Source organism: Zeugodacus cucurbitae, chromosome 4, assembly GCF_028554725.1.
Source record: "Zeugodacus cucurbitae isolate PBARC_wt_2022May chromosome 4, idZeuCucr1.2, whole genome shotgun sequence".
NCBI classification, from domain to species: domain Eukaryota; kingdom Metazoa; phylum Arthropoda; class Insecta; order Diptera; family Tephritidae; genus Zeugodacus; species Zeugodacus cucurbitae.
This window is the reverse complement of record NC_071669.1, coordinates 44,730,426-44,750,641: the sequence shown is the minus strand read 5'-3', so window position 1 is coordinate 44,750,641 and position 20,216 is coordinate 44,730,426. Positions and strand designations below refer to the sequence as shown.

General features: G+C 33.3%; 1 protein-coding gene and 1 non-coding gene across 5 annotated transcripts in view; one reads left to right on the top strand and one right to left on the bottom strand.

The window, feature by feature from the left end:
- LOC105221101 (serine/threonine-protein kinase NLK2) overlaps positions 1 to 20,216 on the bottom strand; it is a 229,718-nt gene that overhangs the window by 83,095 nt on the left and 126,407 nt on the right. The window lies entirely within an intron of this gene.
- On the top strand, positions 10,909 to 10,981 carry Trnaa-agc (transfer RNA alanine (anticodon AGC)). Its single transcript has one exon. It is a non-coding gene; the product is annotated as a tRNA-Ala (tRNA).

Genomic DNA, 20,216 nt, shown 5'->3' with positions numbered 1-20,216 from the left:
TTTAAAGTTTTCAATTTGAGAAATATTTTTTATAAATTAAAAGCTTCAAGAGCAAGACGAGCAGTGAGACATATTGTTCACTCTGAATTCTTCAGTTCTAAATGGGCAAGTAATATAGCGGTACTCCGAACACTCGCTGATGTGAGTTTCTTGCAAAATAAATATAGCAACGAAGGTCAAAGGTATTGTCCGCTTCTTCATTGAAGTGGTCTAAATCTCTCTTACGCTTATCCTTTAAAAATTTACTAAAGAGGTTCGTCCACAAAATTCTAGGCTTTTACTTACTCAAGGTATGTAAAAATCCTTCATGCCTTTTAAAAGGACTAAGAATCGCCTTCTTCCTTATAAATATTTGAGCTTTTTAAACGTAGAAAAATGTTCGTATAGCCTTTTCACACAACCAAATTAATTTAACATGTTAAGATTATAATTGAAAAACCAGTTTTTGCCTTTCGCACAGCCGGCTACTCGATTAACGATCAGCTGTTATACATTTATGTTTTTGCTTAAGAAGTTGGTAAGTTTCATCAATTTAAATCAGCGCTTTAATCGCGCAAAGATCGGCTAATTGATCAATTAACTTCTGTGCGAAAAGGTTAATAGGTATGTTGTGACTTATTCCAACGGTCAAATATTTTATGTAAATTCTTAAGTCCATTTGAATTGTGTTCTGTGTAGAAAGCTCTTTATACTCACTATGAGTATAAGTACATGACAAACTTCGAAATTTTTCTATGAAACCGTGTATATATAAACAAGTCAATTAACTGAAACAATTAATAAGTTAATTAACTCATTTATATAGGAAGTACTCAATTTAGCTTAAGTTATTTGAAAACAATTGTAATAATCCTTATGTAGAAAGTATTGCATTGTTGCCGTCAATATAATCGAGCTTTGATTGCAAAGTTTTTTTTTGTAATGAAAAAAGAGATTAATCTCGTAATTAGTCTAAGTTTAAGAACTACAATATATTATTCACTCATTTTGCTGTCAATTTGTTTTCCTCTTTTAATTGAACAAACTTCACCTGCTAGTATAGGAAATTTAACAACAATTTATTGTCAATTAAGTACTAATTGGACAATTAGATAATTGTTTTCGAACTCAAAGTAAATTGAGAACAATTAGGCGTTAATTGCTGAAACTCTAGATTGTTCACTTAAGCGTATTTGTGAATAAGATAAAGCTCAATAAAATTACGCTAAAATTAAAGAAATTGTTTTATCAGGAACTGTATGGCTTGTACATATGTGAAGATATCTGTCAGTGCCAAATACCAAGAGTTTATTCAATTATATCCGCCTAGGAAAAGAAGTTGTAAACTATGCGCCGACACTTTGTCTGCCCGAACGCTTCATTTCTTTTGATCAAACACGGCAGTGCGTTTAAACGTCAAACCGCATCCGGATACGCAAATAAAAGTGTGTAAATTACAAGTGGAAACCCGGCATTTGTATTTACAAAATGAAAGCGGAAAACTGTGTCGGCTGTTCCTGGTGGTCTTTTATTTTGCTGACGCCGACATACATGTAGCATGTTCCTGTCAATCAACACGAGAAGCTCTACAAAAGCACGCATACGCACAAGGGTAACGGCCTGCACGCATTTACAAACATGTGTGGCGTTGTGGGAGATAGGTGTCGCTGCTGTATTTTAAAAATGGTTTTTATGTTTTTCCTTTGGATTTGTTTTCATTTCCATGAAGCGCAATTGCCCATACCATTCCCTCGACTGAGCATATTTGTTTACATTAATGGTTTGATTGCTTTGATGACTTGATTGCCACGATGCATTTTGTTGCATTGACCGAAGCACAGGGTGACCCGTAATTGCCAAGTCAATGAATTTTTTTTGTATTATATATAGATCTATTGAAATAAACTGTTTTCGCTACTAGTATTATTGAAGAAAACATTCCTAAAATGAAGTTGATGAGCGTTGTCGCGTCGATGTTGCTAGACCTTATAAGACCCGAGTGGTAGGGATCCCTCTTCATTTTACGTATATGGAAAATTTATCAAAATAATTGTCGAGGATATAGAGTTATGAACCGAAGAGCTATGTTCGGATTAAAAAAAGAATAGTATAGCTTCGCTGCTTCCACAAAATAATAGAGATACTCGTTAGAGATCATCATTGAGCACATTGCTGATATATTCCAGGATATGGATGTGAATACAAAAATTAATCAAGGCCTTCAAGAACCGATATCGACCCGATATCTTGAGTATTTGATAAGACCGATCCATTGATAACAATTTTATATGTGGCGTTGAGCTACTTAGTAAAGTAAAGATTTAAGAGACGATAGGTAGAGTATCTTTGTTTATACTCTATTTTGGTATACAGAAGTTATCAATTTAAGCTCAATATAAGAGGTTATTTATTCTTTCTTTAGCAGTTTTAGGCTTTTCTGCACACCGAGAGGGTATCGAACTAAGGAATGGAGGGGTTTTCCAAGTTTCTTTGTTTGATAGGGGGATGTTAACAATTTAGGAGATCTAAAAATAAATTATCAGAGAGAAATGCTGAAAATAAAATCAGAATCTCTAGCTGAAAAATAAATGACTGACTTTAGGAATAATTATGATGTCAGCGCTAAACTATGGAAGGCTCTGATATTAATCACATAAACTGAAAGACGCCATCTTAAAACATTGTGATAGCTGTAAAGCCGAGTACATTTGATGGAATCATTACTTTCATTCGCTCTAATGACGCGTTTTTCTTTACCGAAATTAAATGTGGCAAATGAGAATACAGCGTCCTAAATTGGGTATGAAATATTCGCATTCAAGCTTTGACAGGCTTCCACACACAGCCAAAACCCTTAATATTTTGTGGAAAAAAAGGTAAATATTTAACTCAATTCCACTTTCAACTTTATGAGTATACGGAGAACCCCCCAAAAAGAGGGAATATTAAAAAATAAATGCGAACGCATTACGCGTAAAGGCGTACAGATTATGAGAGCAATAAAGGAAAAGTAAGTGAGGTTCAAGAAAAATGACAGCGACAATAAGGGCGGCACGAAATGGGCCAGCAAATAAAAACGACCAACAAAGGAAGGAGAGTGGAGAGACCAACAACAATAAACATTTCTTTAGCAGCATTTATATAAAAAAGCGCACACACACGTACATGAATAATTCAGCAGGCGGCAGTGGCTGAAGCGCTGTAACGGACATAACTGGCAGCCGGACGCAACGTGGCGGATACGCAACCTACATTTGGGCAGCGAATAAAAGCTGGATTGCAAGTGAATTAATGTAGCCACACACATACACACACAAACACAAGCAATTGAGTTAAGGGTCTTCACCCACAAATTTATGAAAATGTTACAAGCTGGCAGGCGACTACGACTACGCTTGACATTTGCTGTTCCAATCTGATTGGTTGTTCTTATTGCCACGTTGTGTCCTAATTACATGTAATTTATTTTTAGAAAAAAAAAAAACAAGATGTTCACTTTCGATTTGTAGGTGTTTTCAGTTGCATGCCACAGGCAGTCGGGAAATTAAAATAAAAAAATCGAGAAAATTAATGAAGCATTTGGCATAAGTGCGTCGCTAAATACCTTACTAAAAGTTGTTGTTGCTGCTGCTGTTGTTGTGCGTTGACCTGCCTTTGCTGTAACACTTGGTAATAATTTATGATTGCCACATTCTATATTTATTAGCCGCTAACGGTGCGCTGCTCGCATGCCAGTAATTAAGAGTGTAATGGAAGTGCGGTAATGCAATTAGTTGTATTCATATTATCGATTTAATGGGCAAAAACGCAAAGTGCTTTTGAAATATGTATGTGTGTGTGTATTTGAAATAGGTTGCTCCATTTTTCGAACTCATATTTAGGACTATAAGAGCATTATATAGCGTTATGGTAGGTTAGAGGACTTTTATTATGAATTTCTAGGAAGTATATTTAGGTGTTCGATAAGTTCAATAATTTTTGCCAAAGCGATTGATTAACTAAATCCGCAGAAATTTGTCAGAACCACAGTATATACCACAATAATAATTGACATAGAATGGCTGTAGTTGTTGTCAAGCTTATAGAAAAGCTCTTTAAAAGCTTCATAGTTCTGTTTTGGATATGTAAAGCTTCTCGTAAACCTCATATCCGGTTCGGAAGTGGCCTCCAGTAATAACCAAGCTTTCTACTACATAGATTCAATTGCAACTATAACTTTGAGTGTTTTTTTCTGATATTAAAGAGATTACTAATTATGCTATTCTGAATTCTTGTGACTCTTCTGGAGCTTTTATAATCAATAACACAACAATCAAAGATTTGAAAAGCCGTAGCCGAAAGATCAAAAAATTGAGAGAAACTGGCAATTGTTGCGATACATCTTGGTTCTAAAATCAAGAAATAAAGAGAAGTAAAGCTATAAGACCCAATGTATGAGAACTTCCACAAATAAAACAAAAATAAAACAAGTAAGTTCGGGTGTAACCGAACATTTTATACTCTCGCAATTTATTTATTTAACTTTATTTATATTATATAATACACAATTTGACCCACATATTCGTCATATATATGGTATAAAGTCCATTGAAAGTTTGTGAACCCTAATATTAGGTATATGGGAGCTAGGGGTAGTTATGACCCGATTTCACTAATTTTTGGCACGGAGACTTAATATTATAAGAAAAATATTCCCTCTGAATCTCTTAAAAATATCTAAGGGACTCACTTATATTTTCGGTGAAAAAAAACTAGAGCACCGAGTCCCTCATGTACGATATATAGGGGCCTTGAAAACTTATGGTCCGATTTCGGCGATTTACAGAAAGGGACTGCCACACTATAAATGCAGTATTTATGCAAAGTTCTGTTCCAATATCTTCACTAGTGCTTACTTTACATATTGTAAAGTAAACTATTCAGATCGACTTCAAAGTTCTGGTATATAGGAAGTAGGCGTGGTTGTGAACCGATTTGACATATTTTCACAACATATCATTGGGATGCAAGGAAACTATTACAAACCAAGTTTCATTGATATTGGTCGAGTAGTTTCGGAGATATGGTTTTTGGCCCATAAATGGGCGGAGCCACACCCACTTAAAATTTTGTATACCAATTTGGGTGGAGCCCTTTTGTACCTTCTTTATAAGGAAATTTTTATTTCCTCCATTTTTGGACGGTATAAGGTAGTACCTACACGAAACGATTATAATAGCTGACTTTAACGTAACTCTAGTCAAGGTTCTAGTAATATTCAACCAATCAAGATAGCTCTAAGAAATATTTTCATAAAAAAATACGGTATCAAACGAAGGTTTGAGTTTTATTAAATTTATTCGAAAGAGAGGCTGTGGGAAAATTGCAATCATAGTTATTTATTTAAGAATACTTATTTGAAAGGTGTCTTGTCACTTTTACTGACCTAGGTCGGACAATTCAGCATGATTTATATAATGCTTACTATAGATACAACAACTTCAACCAAACACCAACAAAATTTTAAAATTCTCAAAAACGAATGGCAATACGGGCATGATATCTGAAACCAACCTATTGATGATATCATTATATCTTATTAAGCGTAAGCTCCATGGGTATCTACTCATAGAACTAGTTTTCGTGCCTTGTGATTATCATAAATAGGTGCTACAAAGATTCCAAAGGTACAAAGGGAATCAGTGGGTACAGTTTGATTAGATAAGGAGGTCTATTCCTAGAATTCTTAATATTATTAGACCACTCGAGATTCAATAGGCAATATAAGCGATCGCAAACGATGCGGAATATGATTCCTCAATCGAAATATTTTTGGTTCTTCGAAAAACTTTCAGTTTACTTTTATCTAAGCAGCATTATTTATTTAAACAACCTGTCAATAACCGAAAATCTAGTGCAGCGCTTTATCACTACCTTCAAGTAGAACATATTTTTGTAAATATTAATTATCTTATTGCTTATCAGTTGTAATCATGAGAATTATACAAACTCTAGAAACAATATTTCATGCAAGAGAGAGAGGAAGTGCGCTCCAAAACTATTTTAAGACTTTAATTTTTTATTTTTTTATATTACAATTGGTAATAGAAAATAAATTTGAAATTAATGTCCAATTTAGGTTTAACAAAATCACATACATTTTAGCAATAATTAAAATATGTAACGCCTTTCATAATGTCAATCTGACCAAAGTGTGCTGTTAACTCATTGATAAATGCAAATTACCATCACGCCTTCACTGACAACACGAACAGCTGTCTTCGGCAACAGCTGACATTTCTCATTACACACACACTATATGTATATATATATGATTAGATATGCATGTATGGTTTTCATAGACAAACACAGGTATTTATAACAGATTATTATAGTGCTTACGCGGCTAATTATAACAGCGGCTTGTCACTTATCTACAGCTTCTCAGCGCATGCGAATACATTGACACACAAACAGTGGGTACATAGATAGGTAACACATGGTATGGGCAAACATAATAATATAAACAACAATAAGTAAACTCTTGAGACGCCTTATGTGCGCATCTATTCGCCGTAGTCAGCTATTGCTGCTATTGCTTTGGCGCTTCTAGTACTTAAAATTACTTCATAAAACCATTGTCATCATTACTGCCAGCGCTCGGTAATCCAGTGACATATTCACAGAAGCCTGTCCTATGTATATATAAATATTATGTACCCAATTATGTTTGAGGCTGCAGTTGGTTGTGTGCCGTTCATAATAATATGCACATGACTTCATTGAGTCAATATAATATATATATTATATAATACCTGCAGCTACTACATAGATACATATTAATTTATACACATATATGTAAGTGTGTCTGTTTGCACCGTCCTGGTCTCGATTGCTGGCAATATTTTGTCATCATCATCAAATTGTTGATGTAGGTACCGTATATCGGCGTATATAATATGCTCGTATATTTTAAAATAAATTCGCGTTAGCTTGTGAACAGCGATAACAACAACAACACCAAAGCAAATTGGGTCAACAACTGTTGCCAACGCTGGCGACGGTGAAACTGATGATGTCAGCTGTAAAATGGCATAGAATTATGTTCGCCGACTTGTTCTTGTTGTTTGTTTGTTGTGCTACTCTTTCTGTGCTTGTGTGTTGTTATTTTCCCTCAAATTAATAAAGCCAGTTGTCGATTTTATCGCTGATGCTATGATAAGACAGGTCGGCATTTCGGAAGTGGGTAAAAAATAGCTAAAGCTTTTTGCTAACGTTAATGAAACTGTGTTGGTGTGTGTGTTGTATTATTTAATTTTTGAACATAATTACAACAACATTTTAGGTAATTAAAAACATTTTAAAAACTTCGAATCAAAAACTTTAGCCGTATCTCGAAACACATAGTGAACTAGTTTTTAATGGAACAATCTGACACTAGTCGCGTATAAACTAGTCGTTTGAGGAGCTCTAGAAGTAGCTATTTAGTACTGAAATGTTTTTATATTTTTATATGTACAAATACATATACAATAAAGCCTTGAAGAGAGTGATTCGGTGCCTTTTTCTTTACTTCACGAATAAAATGTCACACTTAATCCTTTTTTGGTTTCAATACTGGCACAATCCTCTTCAAGAAAAACACAAGCATTTTTTGCGACGCTAACTTGAAAACTTAAGTATTATTCTATACGAACTTGTTGGTAACTAGTACAAATGGGTGTAGTTGGTAACCAGTGTAAAAAATTTATTTTATTTTTTGTAGTATATAAAGTGATAAGATTTAAAAGTACTAGTTAATAACTAGTTAATAGTGGACTATTATATCCGAGCTCTTTATCGACTAGTACAAATCGGAGTAGTTAGTAACCAGTTTAGAAAAAATATTTTTTCTATTATTTATTATTTTCTCAATTATTTATTTTAGTGATAAGATTTAAAATTACTAATAATAAATAACTAGTTATTTTAGAACCAGTTGTGAACTCATTTTGAGTACATTTCAAGAAGGACGTTTTTGCTGTAATAAGTGAAATATCTTACAAGAAAGTTGCGAACTGGTTTTCATGGGATTTTTTAACTTTTTCAATCAATACAGCTTTACACTAAAATATACAAACATATGTATATCCATCACTTTTGGAAATTAATGACTTGTAAGAGCGTAAACTACTTCATTTTAGGACTGGTTATGAACTAGTTTCAGTGACATCAAATAAACGAACTTTTCCTTAAATAAGGGACCAAATCTCATAAATTTCGAAAAACTAGTGACAAACTAGTTATTAACGGACTGGTTAGACTAGGAACACTTCCTCAATAACTAATGTAAATCCACTTTAAATCGATTTCCAATAAAATACACATAATTATATACTAAACAGCGAAGGTTGCCATTCCTTAAAGGAAACTATTGATTGGCAAAAGCACATGCTGTTTAAGTGCTGTGTAAACGAAATTACAGCTGCCTTAATTACAAAACACAACAATAGCAAGATGTTTGTTTTTTATTCACTCTCACTCAACGTCCAACAAGGCACAGATGTAATAACAAAGTGGACTCATTTGTTGGCCATGCAACGGAGCAACAGCTGCTGGATGTCCGCAATATCGATGACCTCATATATGCGGCACATATGTTTATTAAATAATTTATTGCACTTGCAATCTCGTACATATTCGTATGTATTGGTATGTGTGTGTGTGTGTGTGGGAAGTGAAAGAGAACGTCAGACTACCAACTAAGTCGACTATGTACGGCCGTCATACAGTTACTTGAACATGCAAAATAGAAAGAGCGAGGGATCAGTAGAGTGAGCGAGGAAGGGTGCCTACCGGCTAGGGTAACGGTGACACGATTGTGTACGGCTTTGTACGAGCAATTGTTGTTGCTGCTGCTCCTGCAGTCTTAAAGCCTTGCAATATTGCTGCAGTCACGGTTGTTTTTTGCTACTTTTTGAACCAAGTTTTTTGGGTCACCTTTTCATGTGCGCGACCAAACCAACAACGCTGCCCCTTAAAGATTCTTTGTAAAGTTGTTGCCACTTTAATGTTGGTAATTTTTTTCTTCTTTCAGTTTTTTTTTCCTTCCTCACTAACTTCCCTTTCTCATCACAATATTGGCGGCTTAAAGTTTAGCTATTACTTGCCTGCAGCTGTTGTCGTCGTTGTTCGTGTCTCGAACTGGGTTAACTTTTGTATGCTGGCCGACGGTCTGGCAGCTTATGCTGGCGGCAGTTGCCATAGAGCTTTTATTATTGCTTTTGTTGTTGACATTATGTGCCCAACATCCGTGCGGTTTATTGAAAAGTGATAGTTTTTATTTTGAACAACAACACTAACAAGAAGAAAACAATACTCTTTAAAATGATCGCAGACAAAACACTTGAAATGATTATTATGATTATGAAAAAATTGCTGTCTGCTGGCCCGATTGACTGGCCGTCAGCTGTTTAATGCTGCCACATATGCTTTGTAAGTGACCAATCATTTACTTGTTGCACACATACGAGTACATATAGTCATACATATGCGCAGAATGGCGTTGAAAATGGAAGGTAGGAAGACATGTAATTTATTGATGTTCGCTGCCCTCTCACCTTGCTGTCGCTCGTGCTTGCCTCACTCGGTGTCAGAGTTGATGTAAATTAAGTCGTAGCTTCGATGAACTTTGAACTTTAAAAATCAATAAAGTACTGAGTTGTAATGGAAATTGAATTTACAGGTTGGCTGCGAGTTTGAAGACTATTTTCAGTGATTTTAAGTTTATGTTTATATATTAATGTCTGTAATTATCAATTGGAGTGCTGACTTAAGTGAGATAATTACATATATTACGACTCAATATGTAATTTGTTGTTACAATATGGGTCAATAGAACGGAACTAACTTCGCTTAAGAGCTTTTAGGTTCAAACCACTTGAATCATAATTTATTACATTAACCGGTTGAGAATTTCAGAAGTTTTTGAATGAAATTATACAGAAATCAGTTTCGTAATTAATTAAATGAACTCAATTCGCCGATAGAAGATACTACACAGCGAACGACTCATTGTCTGGAAAAATAACTTTTGTAAACTCTTTGTTGGCGCCTCTATATTCAGAGGGTTCTCATGAGGCATCCACACATACTTGTATCATTTGACTATCGAGGTAGCTCTTAAAAGTAATAAGGATATTTGTACATCAAATCGTCTAAACCGAATAGAATTGGCACCAAAAATAGTCTGCTTATTTGAAAAATTCAACTGTGAGATAATCGAGACTCTCAAAGCATTTCCCAGAATCCCACCTTTACCAAATAATGGGCAGAATTTACCTGAAGGAACTTGGAGTTTGAAGATCGCCACCGAAAAAAGGTTATGAAACAGGCAATGATGTGATTAGACCTTAAAATACTAAAGATTTTTTTAATATCAGTCTTCTTCTTTAGCCACCTCTTTCATGAAATATATTTCCTACACAAAGCACCTGAGACTACTAAGTCAAAAATATCTATTTATAGCACACTTTTTAGGGCATGGATTACGATAAGTTGTTACAAATAAAGGTAAAATAATAACGGTACCTTCGTTGACGTCTATACGAAAACATTGCGCATACGCACTGAAGCACCCTTCGGCTAAATAAACTAAATATGCGTGAGCTAACAACAGCGCTGTGGACGCTGACATACAAGAAATAATACAAGACCGGTAATGTCGCTAAAAATAAACACACAAAAGCTTCAAGACTGCCGAAAAGCTCTACTACGCGCTAGTTTTGCTGCTTTAGCATAGCAACTCGGGCGTAGAGACGCAGAAGTGACGCTATAGCATTTTGTGGGCGTTTAAGCATTGCATTTGTTACAGTTGTTTGTGTTGACCACTTGCCGGCGATTAAAAGCAACATGGCGATAATAGTTTCGTATTGACCAGCTGTGGGCGATTGCGCGTTGAAATGAATACACGGGGATGTAGCTCAGATGGTAGAGCGCTCGCTTAGCATGTGAGAGGTACGGGGATCGATGCCCCGCATCTCCAATTACGATTCTTTTTTTTTTTCATTTCATTTTGTGGTCTTCTTTTTTTGCTTTTCTGCTTGAGAAACGACAATTTGCATAAAGGTGTTTCAGCTTACCTGCAAAGAGAAAGAGGTGAAAGTGAAATTAGTAAAAGTGGAAATGGAATAAAATAGAATGATATTAGAATAAATTAATAAAAATTATTAATAATGTTTGCTATAGTAGATTATATACTTTTGTTGTAGTTTTTTTGTTGTTGTCATTTTAGATCTTCTATTTATGTTTTCGTTATTTCAATCTCAAAGTGGATTGAGACATTTTAATTAATATTCAGCTAATAAACCATAATAACCTCAAACTTGTCATCGGTTTGTGCTGGCAACAATGTTTGATTGACGCATATGCAGTTTGCATAGCACTTGCAGCCACAAGTGAATGCAGGAGCAAGGACATGCACATACATATATGATCTTGTTATACATATATATCTAATATAAATATGTATTTTTCCAGAACTAAATTTGCATTAAATTGGACAAAGGATTAAGTACTGTTATATGTATTTGAAAATTTGAAGTCAAGAAAATTCATAAGAAATATTTTATATTAAAATCTGTCGAGGTTTAAGAAAGCTAACGGTTAATATTTTATTTAAAGAGTTGCCGCCTCCAATAATATTAAGTTTATTACAATTTATATATCAAAATAATTATCATAAAACAAATTGTCAAAATACAGTGGAACTTCTCTAACTCGAATCACCATAACCCACAAAAAAAAGTCGAGTTAGAGAGACTTCGAGTTATAGAATTTTTCATTAAAACATAAAATTTTTCAAAAAGCTGTAAAATATTGATTTACCCACATTACAACAAGGCAAGTAAAAAGGCTTTGTTAAATTATTTATGAAATAAATAAATCCGTATTTTTTATTCGCCTCCAAACGATATAGAAAGACTCTTTCGAAACTGTTCCTTGAAAGTAAAATTTTAAATTTTGTATTATGGCCTGGTCGAAAAGTTCGATTTATGGAAGGAAATTTGTATGAAAGTTGCCTTCTGTTGCCAATTCAAGAGTTCTAGTTATGGAGATCTTCGACTTACAGAAGTTATGGAAGTTCTACTGTAATTACTACAAAGAGATTTAGGAAACAATTTACAGTATTGCCACTTTTTAGATAATTATAATTACATAAAATTGATAATGTGAGCGAATTATAAAAATTGAGTCTCGAAACAATTGTATTTAAGAAAACTAATATTTAAATATATTTTATGAAAAGAGTTGCCACCTTTCAGAATATTAAAATTATTATAATTGATACATAAAATTATTATTATAAAAATAATATTCAACATACGTATTGAAAAGAGGTTTAGGAAAACTTACAGCTGAAATATTGTTATAGGGTTGCCACTTTTTACTTTATACTTCACTTTATAATTCAATAAAATTGATGATGTAATCAAATTACTAAAAATTGAGTTTCTAAATAAATGTATTTAAGAAAATTTACAATAAAAAATATATTTGAGAAGTGTTGCCACCTATTTAAAAAAAAATAAAAAAGTAATTTTTTTTATTTTCGTTTTTTTTTAATAATTTTCTATGTAAGTTTCGGTTTGTCATATACATTTTTTTCCAATAAATTAAAAATAATTTTATTTAAACATTTTAAAATTCCGTCTCATTAAAATTAAAGCATTGAATCTTAAGTGTTCACTTAGACTGCACATTTAAATGTAAGCTCATACTTATTTATATTCGAATGTATGTTTGTTGTAAATGCATTGCATACACATTCACCGCCATTGCAATTGAAATGCCATTAGTTTGCAATGCAATTAACAGGCTCGCATTGCACTTCAAAACCGCTAAACAAGCGAATAAACACAAACACACATACACATACACACGCACTTGCGCTTTGTTGTTGAATGGTGATAATCAGTTGTAAAATAATAAAATAATTCCCCACAGACCAATGTGTACACTGTACACACACCACACCTAACCTCCCACCCCAACTAAACTAAGAGGTTACTCATTCACGTAACAACAACCCAATTGGTTTAACATTGGCGAATGGTGACAACTAAAATAAATGAAACTAAAACAATAACAACAATTACAAGAAATTGCATTGTAAAAGAAAAATATGTCGACTTTCGTCGCTTTGTCGGCATTCGTCAGTCGCTCACGTTCAGCGGTTTGTGAGCCTAACTGTTTGACTGACCGGCTGACCGGCTGGCTGTCTGGCTGTCTGGCTGTTTAAGTAGTTGTCTATGTTTGTACTTAATTTGTTGATTTGTTCGTTTATTGTTGTTGGTGTTGTTAATTTGTTTGTTGTTTATGCGCAAGGCAATTTTCTATTTCTATTTTTATTTCCTATTTACTTTTGTGCTTTTGCACTTTATTTACGCAAACAACGTCGGACGACGAGTGACGTTGGGGTTCATTGTCATTTTAGCGCTTAATTGTATTTGTTGTTGTTGTTGTTATTGTTATTGCTGTTTGCTGTTGTAGTTGGCATGAAAAATTGCCCGAAAAGTGCATTTATTTGGACAATTTTATTGAAGGCGATAAATAGCTGAAATATGCAAATGATATTGTTTGTTGTTGTTGTTGCAGTTTTTAGCACCTCCTCGCCATCCGCCCACTCATTTAGATTTGGTTGTTAGAAAAGCATTTCAATATTTAACAAATTCATTTGGATTGTTGGCAATTCGCCAATTTATTTAAATTTAAAGCGATCACAAATGAGCGGTTTGAAAAGGAGGTGGGGTGCGGAGGGTTCGTTAAGGAGTGCGTAATAAAATGCAATTGCATTTAACAAGCCGATGACTTTTCGATGTGGTTGTTTGTGAATTTATGTTTATTCATAGAGGCTTGTTTATTGTTTTGTCAAATTATTATGAGGTTATTCGCAAGAAGTCTGGGTTACATAGGCGGTCGATAGAGAAATTGCACAGATTCTCAAAGACGGAATTATTATGTTGCCTGTTAGTGAAATGAAGAATTGTAGGAGTGTATTTGAAGGAACTCCCCACCAGGTATGGGCTATGAGAGAAGATAAAATGTTGTCTGAAGAAGGTCTTATATTGTCAAAATATTATAATCTGTCGTATAACTAAGCTTAAAGCTCGGCTGCGAGAGCTTTACATTTATTTCCGGCCTGATATGAGCTAAAAAAGAAGAAGATAAAATGTTGGTGGAGAAAACGATTCAATATTTCCATAGCAGAAGAAGGTAGAACTGTATGAATATAATTAAGCTTAAAGCACATCTTTACATGTGTTTCAAACCCAGCCAAGCAATTTTTCCTCTCATTTGTTACACATTTACGGCGCCGAAAAGGGATCGTAAGCACTACAGATGGTATAGTTTTAGTTTCAGTGAACCAAAGATCAAACAAAAGCTTTATAAATATCATAAAGAGCTTAAAGCTTCGCTGAGGCAACTTTACTTGTCTTTATCCATCTTTTTAGAGATACTAAACTCTCGTTATTAAATTACGAAACGCCTTTCTTTTAACAAAAAAAAACTCGAAACGTTCTTCAGAGCTTTTACATAAATGAACTTTCCACATTTTTTCAAAAGTATTAATTCCCTCCTCTCTAGTTCTTTTATTGCTTCAAAATTTAAATTTTAAACCTATTTTAAATATATTATATTTTTTAGAAACAAAATGAGTCAAGCAAACTTCAGCAGGCTTAAAAGCTTTTGGTCATAAATCGTTGCTAAAACTATTTATTCATGAATTCGAATTCCACAGCTCGCTAAGCCATAAAATATACACTTTTTTCATTATTTTAGTAACTCATACGTATTCAATTCAAAATTCAACCAAATCAATGGGCGCGATTAGGAAAACAAAAAGCCCATAATTTGATTGAATTGTTGAAATGTGAAATTTTTGGTAGCACCAAAATAAAAATAAAATACCAAAATAAATATGATACATAAATATCAAATGAATAATAGACACTAATCAGCAATTGTAAATTTGCCAAGCAACAATAGCAACAACAACAACTGAGAGCTTGTACAACTCGTTAGCCAACAAATTAAGGCACTAAATCAATTGGCAACACGACGAAACGACAGAGAATTGACTCACATAAATCGGATGACAAAGTTGCTAAATGGCAAATGGCAAATATATAGAGAATAAAAGCAACAACAACAACAACAATAAAAACAAATAGTAAATGGTCACATTGTTGAAATGTGCAAATGTAAAATTTGTGGGAATCCAAAGCATTGCGCGTCGCTCGTTTTCAGGTTATGCTATGTACGTAATACCAACAACAACACCGCTGAACAATCGAAAAGGGTTGAGGTGAGTGACTTTTGCATGCATTAAGCTGGAACGTCATAAATTCCGAAAAGAAAAAAAAAACGAACCGACTGGTCTGATATGCAAATAAAATTAAATGAAATTATGGCAAAAAAACAACAACAAATATTAAATATTAGGAGATGAGAGCTGAAGCCCTTTGCAGCAGCGGCAGGCGAGCGATAAATGAATCAAAATTTGATGATTTCAATGTGAAAAGGTTTCGGAATCTCAGCAAGCTAACAACTATTTCTTGTTTTTAGCTTTTTTTGTTTCTCTAATAGACCCATCAGTTCGAGAAAAAATTCAAAACTTAATATAAAATTAAACGGTTTACAAACTACCAACTCGTTCATGAAGTAATTTATTGCGTTAAAGCCGAGGCGCGACGAAACTAAAAGTGAGCCATTGATAATAGCTCATAAAATGTTGAATAATAATGAAATAGATTTAAATAACGGGCTGTTTGACAAGTTGTAATTTGAAGGAAATCCAAAGGAATGGCTCATCGTGAATGACTTGATTGTTGGCTAAATAAAAATACGCAATTGTTGGCGTAAGCTGCAGACCAGTTAGGCTAATGGCAGTATGATTTAAATACTCACATTAGGGTGTGGCGAGATTTAGAAGAGATAAATTCACTAAAACTTAATTTTAAATTAATATATATTTGTATAATAATTCAATTAACAAGTAACATATAATTATAAAAAAATTTAAGAAAATAAAATAAATAAAAATTACAAAATAAAAAAACAAAGAAAATAACTAAGAAATAAAATAATAAAAAAAAATTAAAAAATAAAAAAATATATATAATTTAAAAATAAAAAAATTTATTTAATTTAAAAATAAAAATATATATATAATTTTTTTATTAAATTTTTTTTATTTATATATTTTTTATTTTTTAAATTCTTTTTATTTTTTTTTTAATTATTTTCTGGTTTTTTTTTATTTTTTAATTTCAAAAATATGAAAATATTATTTTTTATCGATATTACTATAATCGATAAATTAAGAGTTTAGTTATTAAAATTAAAAGTAACTAAAAAAACGTTTACTTGTAAAATACACCAGTGATTCACTTTTTATCCAACATTGAAATTTACTCCATCTACAGTCTTGAAAGAGTTTTAACCAATAATGACATATAAACCACAACACACAGCAACCTTTTCTGCATGTCAGCGAGCCTAGAGAGTATCTCTGCTTACACTTCAGTTACAGTAGAAAACCATAAATAGTATGGTAGTAATATTTCAATATTATATTTCACTCGATTAATCGATCATTTTTGGTTTTGTCATCTCTAAAAATATTATTAGTTACTTGTCTTTTGATCATACATAGCACTCATTTGATTGCCACACATTTTAGCCTTGTCCCGCTGTATTTCAACACACCCTAGTAGCTAAATAAGCATGTAAATCCGCATAGGCAGCTACTACTACGGACAGAAACAGGCATGTCATGAATAACTGGAAGCTATTTTGCATACAAACAAACGCAAACATGTCTTAACAAAAATATGCAAATTTGCATATAAGTACGATTAACGCCATGTAACATATAGACACTGATATATATGTATGTATGTGTGTGAATAGCATTGTTGGCCAGCGAAATTTATGTGTTCAAAGTTTTGACTTTGAATTTGGATTAGTTGCGGCAATGTGCATTTCCGTCAGTGGCGCCGGTGTATGCGTTACGCGGAAGCCAACGCGCGCTGCCACTTAAATCAACCGCTAAATACTAATGGCGCTCATAGAAAGCCGTCAGCGCAGCTTGTAGCTGCATAATGCATCATAATAGTAATTATAATGACGAAAACCAGCGCCAGAGGCTGTGTAATATTTGTATTCAAATGTAAAAAAAATATATAACGGGTGATTTTTTTGAGGTTAGGATTTTCATGCATTAGTATTTGACAGATCACGTGGGATTTCAGACATGGTGTCAAAGAGAAAGATGCTCAGTATGCTTTGACATTTCATCATGAATAGACTTACTATCGAGCAACGCTTGCAAATCATTGAATTTTATTACCAAAATCAGTGTTCGGTTCGAAATGTGAAATCCGCTTTTTTATCGACAAATTTTGTTCAGCGATGAGGCTCATTTCTGGTTGAATGGCTACGTAAATAAGCAAAATTGCCGCATTTGGGGTGAAGAGCAACCAGAAGCCGTTCAAGAACTGCCCATGCATCCCGAAAAATGCACTGTTTGGTGTGGTTTGTACGCTGGTGGAATCATTGGACCGTATTTTTTCAAAGATGCTGTTGGACGCAACGTTACGGTGAATGGCGATCGCTATCGTTCGATGCTAACAAACTTTTTGTTGCCAAAAATGGAAGAACTGAACTTGGTTGACATGTGGTTTCAACAAGATGGCGCTACATGCCACACAGCTCGCGATTCTATGGCCATTTTGAGGGAAAACTTCGGAGAACAATTCATCTCAAGAAATGGACCCGTAAGTTGGCCACCAAGATCATGCGATTTAACGCCTTTAGACTATTTTTTGTGGGGCTACGTCAAGTCTAAAGTCTACAGAAATAAGCCAGCAACTATTCCAGCTTTGGAAGACAACATTTCCGAAGAAATTCGGGCTATTCCGGCCGAAATGCTCGAAAAAGTTGCCCAAAATTGGACTTTCCGAATGGACCACCTAAGACGCAGCCGCGGTCAACATTTAAATGAAATTATCTTCAAAAAGTAAATGTCATGAACCAATCTAACGTTTCAAATAAAGAACCGATGAGATTTTGCAAATTTTATGCGTTTTTTTTTTTTAAAAAGTTATCAAGCTCTTAAAAAATCACCCTTTATATATATTTATTATAGAAACACGCAATATTTCCTGTGAAATCGAATAATTATAAAAAATTAAATATTTTTTTTTTTTGGAATTTCAATGTAAAATATGTCTTGAAGATTCATATATGTTAATTAAGCTATTCAGCTCAAAAAAATATTAGCTGAATAAGCGCTGAATAACCAAATGTGTGAATAATTAGGTAGATAGTTGCACAATTCAGATGTTTTAAGCTTTCAGCGCCTTATCACACTCTTCAGTTGCTGAAAATAAAACTGTTTCGGCCTTCTTACTTCCAGAACTTCTTTATCTTAAGAAAATTGTAGCTGAATAAGCGCTGAGTGGCAAAATGCCTTAACAATTTGGTAGATAATTCCAGGAATATGGTGTTTTCAGCATTCAGCGCCTTGTTACACTCTGAATAAGCTGAATAAGGCCAGAAAAGAACGACTTTTTATGATTATTCGCATTCAGCAGTTTTTACCTTAAGAAAATTATAGCTGAATAAAGCGCTGAATGCTAAAAAGACTCTTATTAAGTTGTATTCTCTACTTTAGACTTTTGACATTTTATTCAGCTAATACATTACTTGGCTGAATATGCGCTGAATGCTGCAACGACCGAAAAGTAAAGTATAGAGTTGCACCCTAATGTCTGAGTGAGCTTTCTAATTGTTCCAGCATCTAGTAAATAACATATGAGTTCAAGAATTTCATTATTTGTAAAAATTAATGAGTAATTCTTCGAGATTGCATGTTGCGGGTAAGAAAAATGAGTGTGCAAATTGTAAATAATAGTTTTTAAGCTGAAAGCCATCGAGTGTAAACACAATGATAAACTGTTTGATGAGTTGTGGTGCCATCAGACCAGTCAACACCATCGTATGACAACAACAAAGAGCAGACATATCGACAAATAAGGTAGCGGTTGCCATTGAAATGTCAATGCAAACTCTTTATGCGGAAAAGCTACTCTACAACTTCTAGAAATTAGAATTTATCATTATACACACATATAACACCGATATAATAGATAAAGCTACTTTCATAAGTATTGACATATATCTATGATATGGAAGTTTGTAATGTGACCTTTAGCCGGTTTACAGTTAAGACTTTCAAGGCTTTGGTGCATTGGGACATTATGATGAATAATGCTGAATTATGTAGAAATGTTAATGCCATTTAAATGAAGCTCAGAAAAGCTTAATGAGTGCAAATAGAATTAAATCTGAAATGTTGTCTGTTTATAAAAGAAGTCGTGCCATAGAGATGAGGAAGCTTAATAATCTAATAAGTTAAAGAGTGGTAAAATAATAATTTAAAGAAAACTAATTTTTATGAAAAGCTTTCGGTGTTGCCACATAGTTAATATATTATAAAAAAATATGTAAATTTTTTGATTTTAGTTTAAAGAAAATATAATTTTATTTAACAAAAAATAAATAAAATTTAATACGTTTTGGTGTTGCCACATAACTAAAAGTAAAAAAAATATATATTTTGTAGAACTAACTAGAATGACATTAATAATTAAAAAATTAATCTTTAAATTAGATAATTTATTCAAACAAAAAAAAATTTGAATAGGGTTGCCATTGAATATTACAAATACGGCATTCCGACTATTAATAACTTTTATTAAACTTTTATTTTATTTTTCTTTTGGAAGTGTATACTGTTGAATACTGTTGTGTTAGGTCTGCATAGAACATTTCAACATTTTAATAGAGTTGCCACTATTTACAAAAAAAAGTGAATAAAATTAAAAAGAAAAATATGAAATTTTTTCTTTTTTTCTCATATAATTTACCTGAAATAAATTATTTTTGTACTTTCTACAGAAGCAATAACCGATAAAACAAAAAGGTGGCACTATTGACAGCGGTATTAGCTACTATTTTTTATAACAAATCCATCAGCCGATTAACAGTTCAAGGGCTCAACAGTCAATTGATGCAGTTGGGCAACAAAAACAAAAAAAAACAGAAATCACGCAACTGCAGCAACACTCCAACACACAGCATTGCATTGAAGTTGCAACACACCGGAAATAGCATGATGGCCGAGTGAAGGGCGAGTAAAGTGCGAGTGAAGG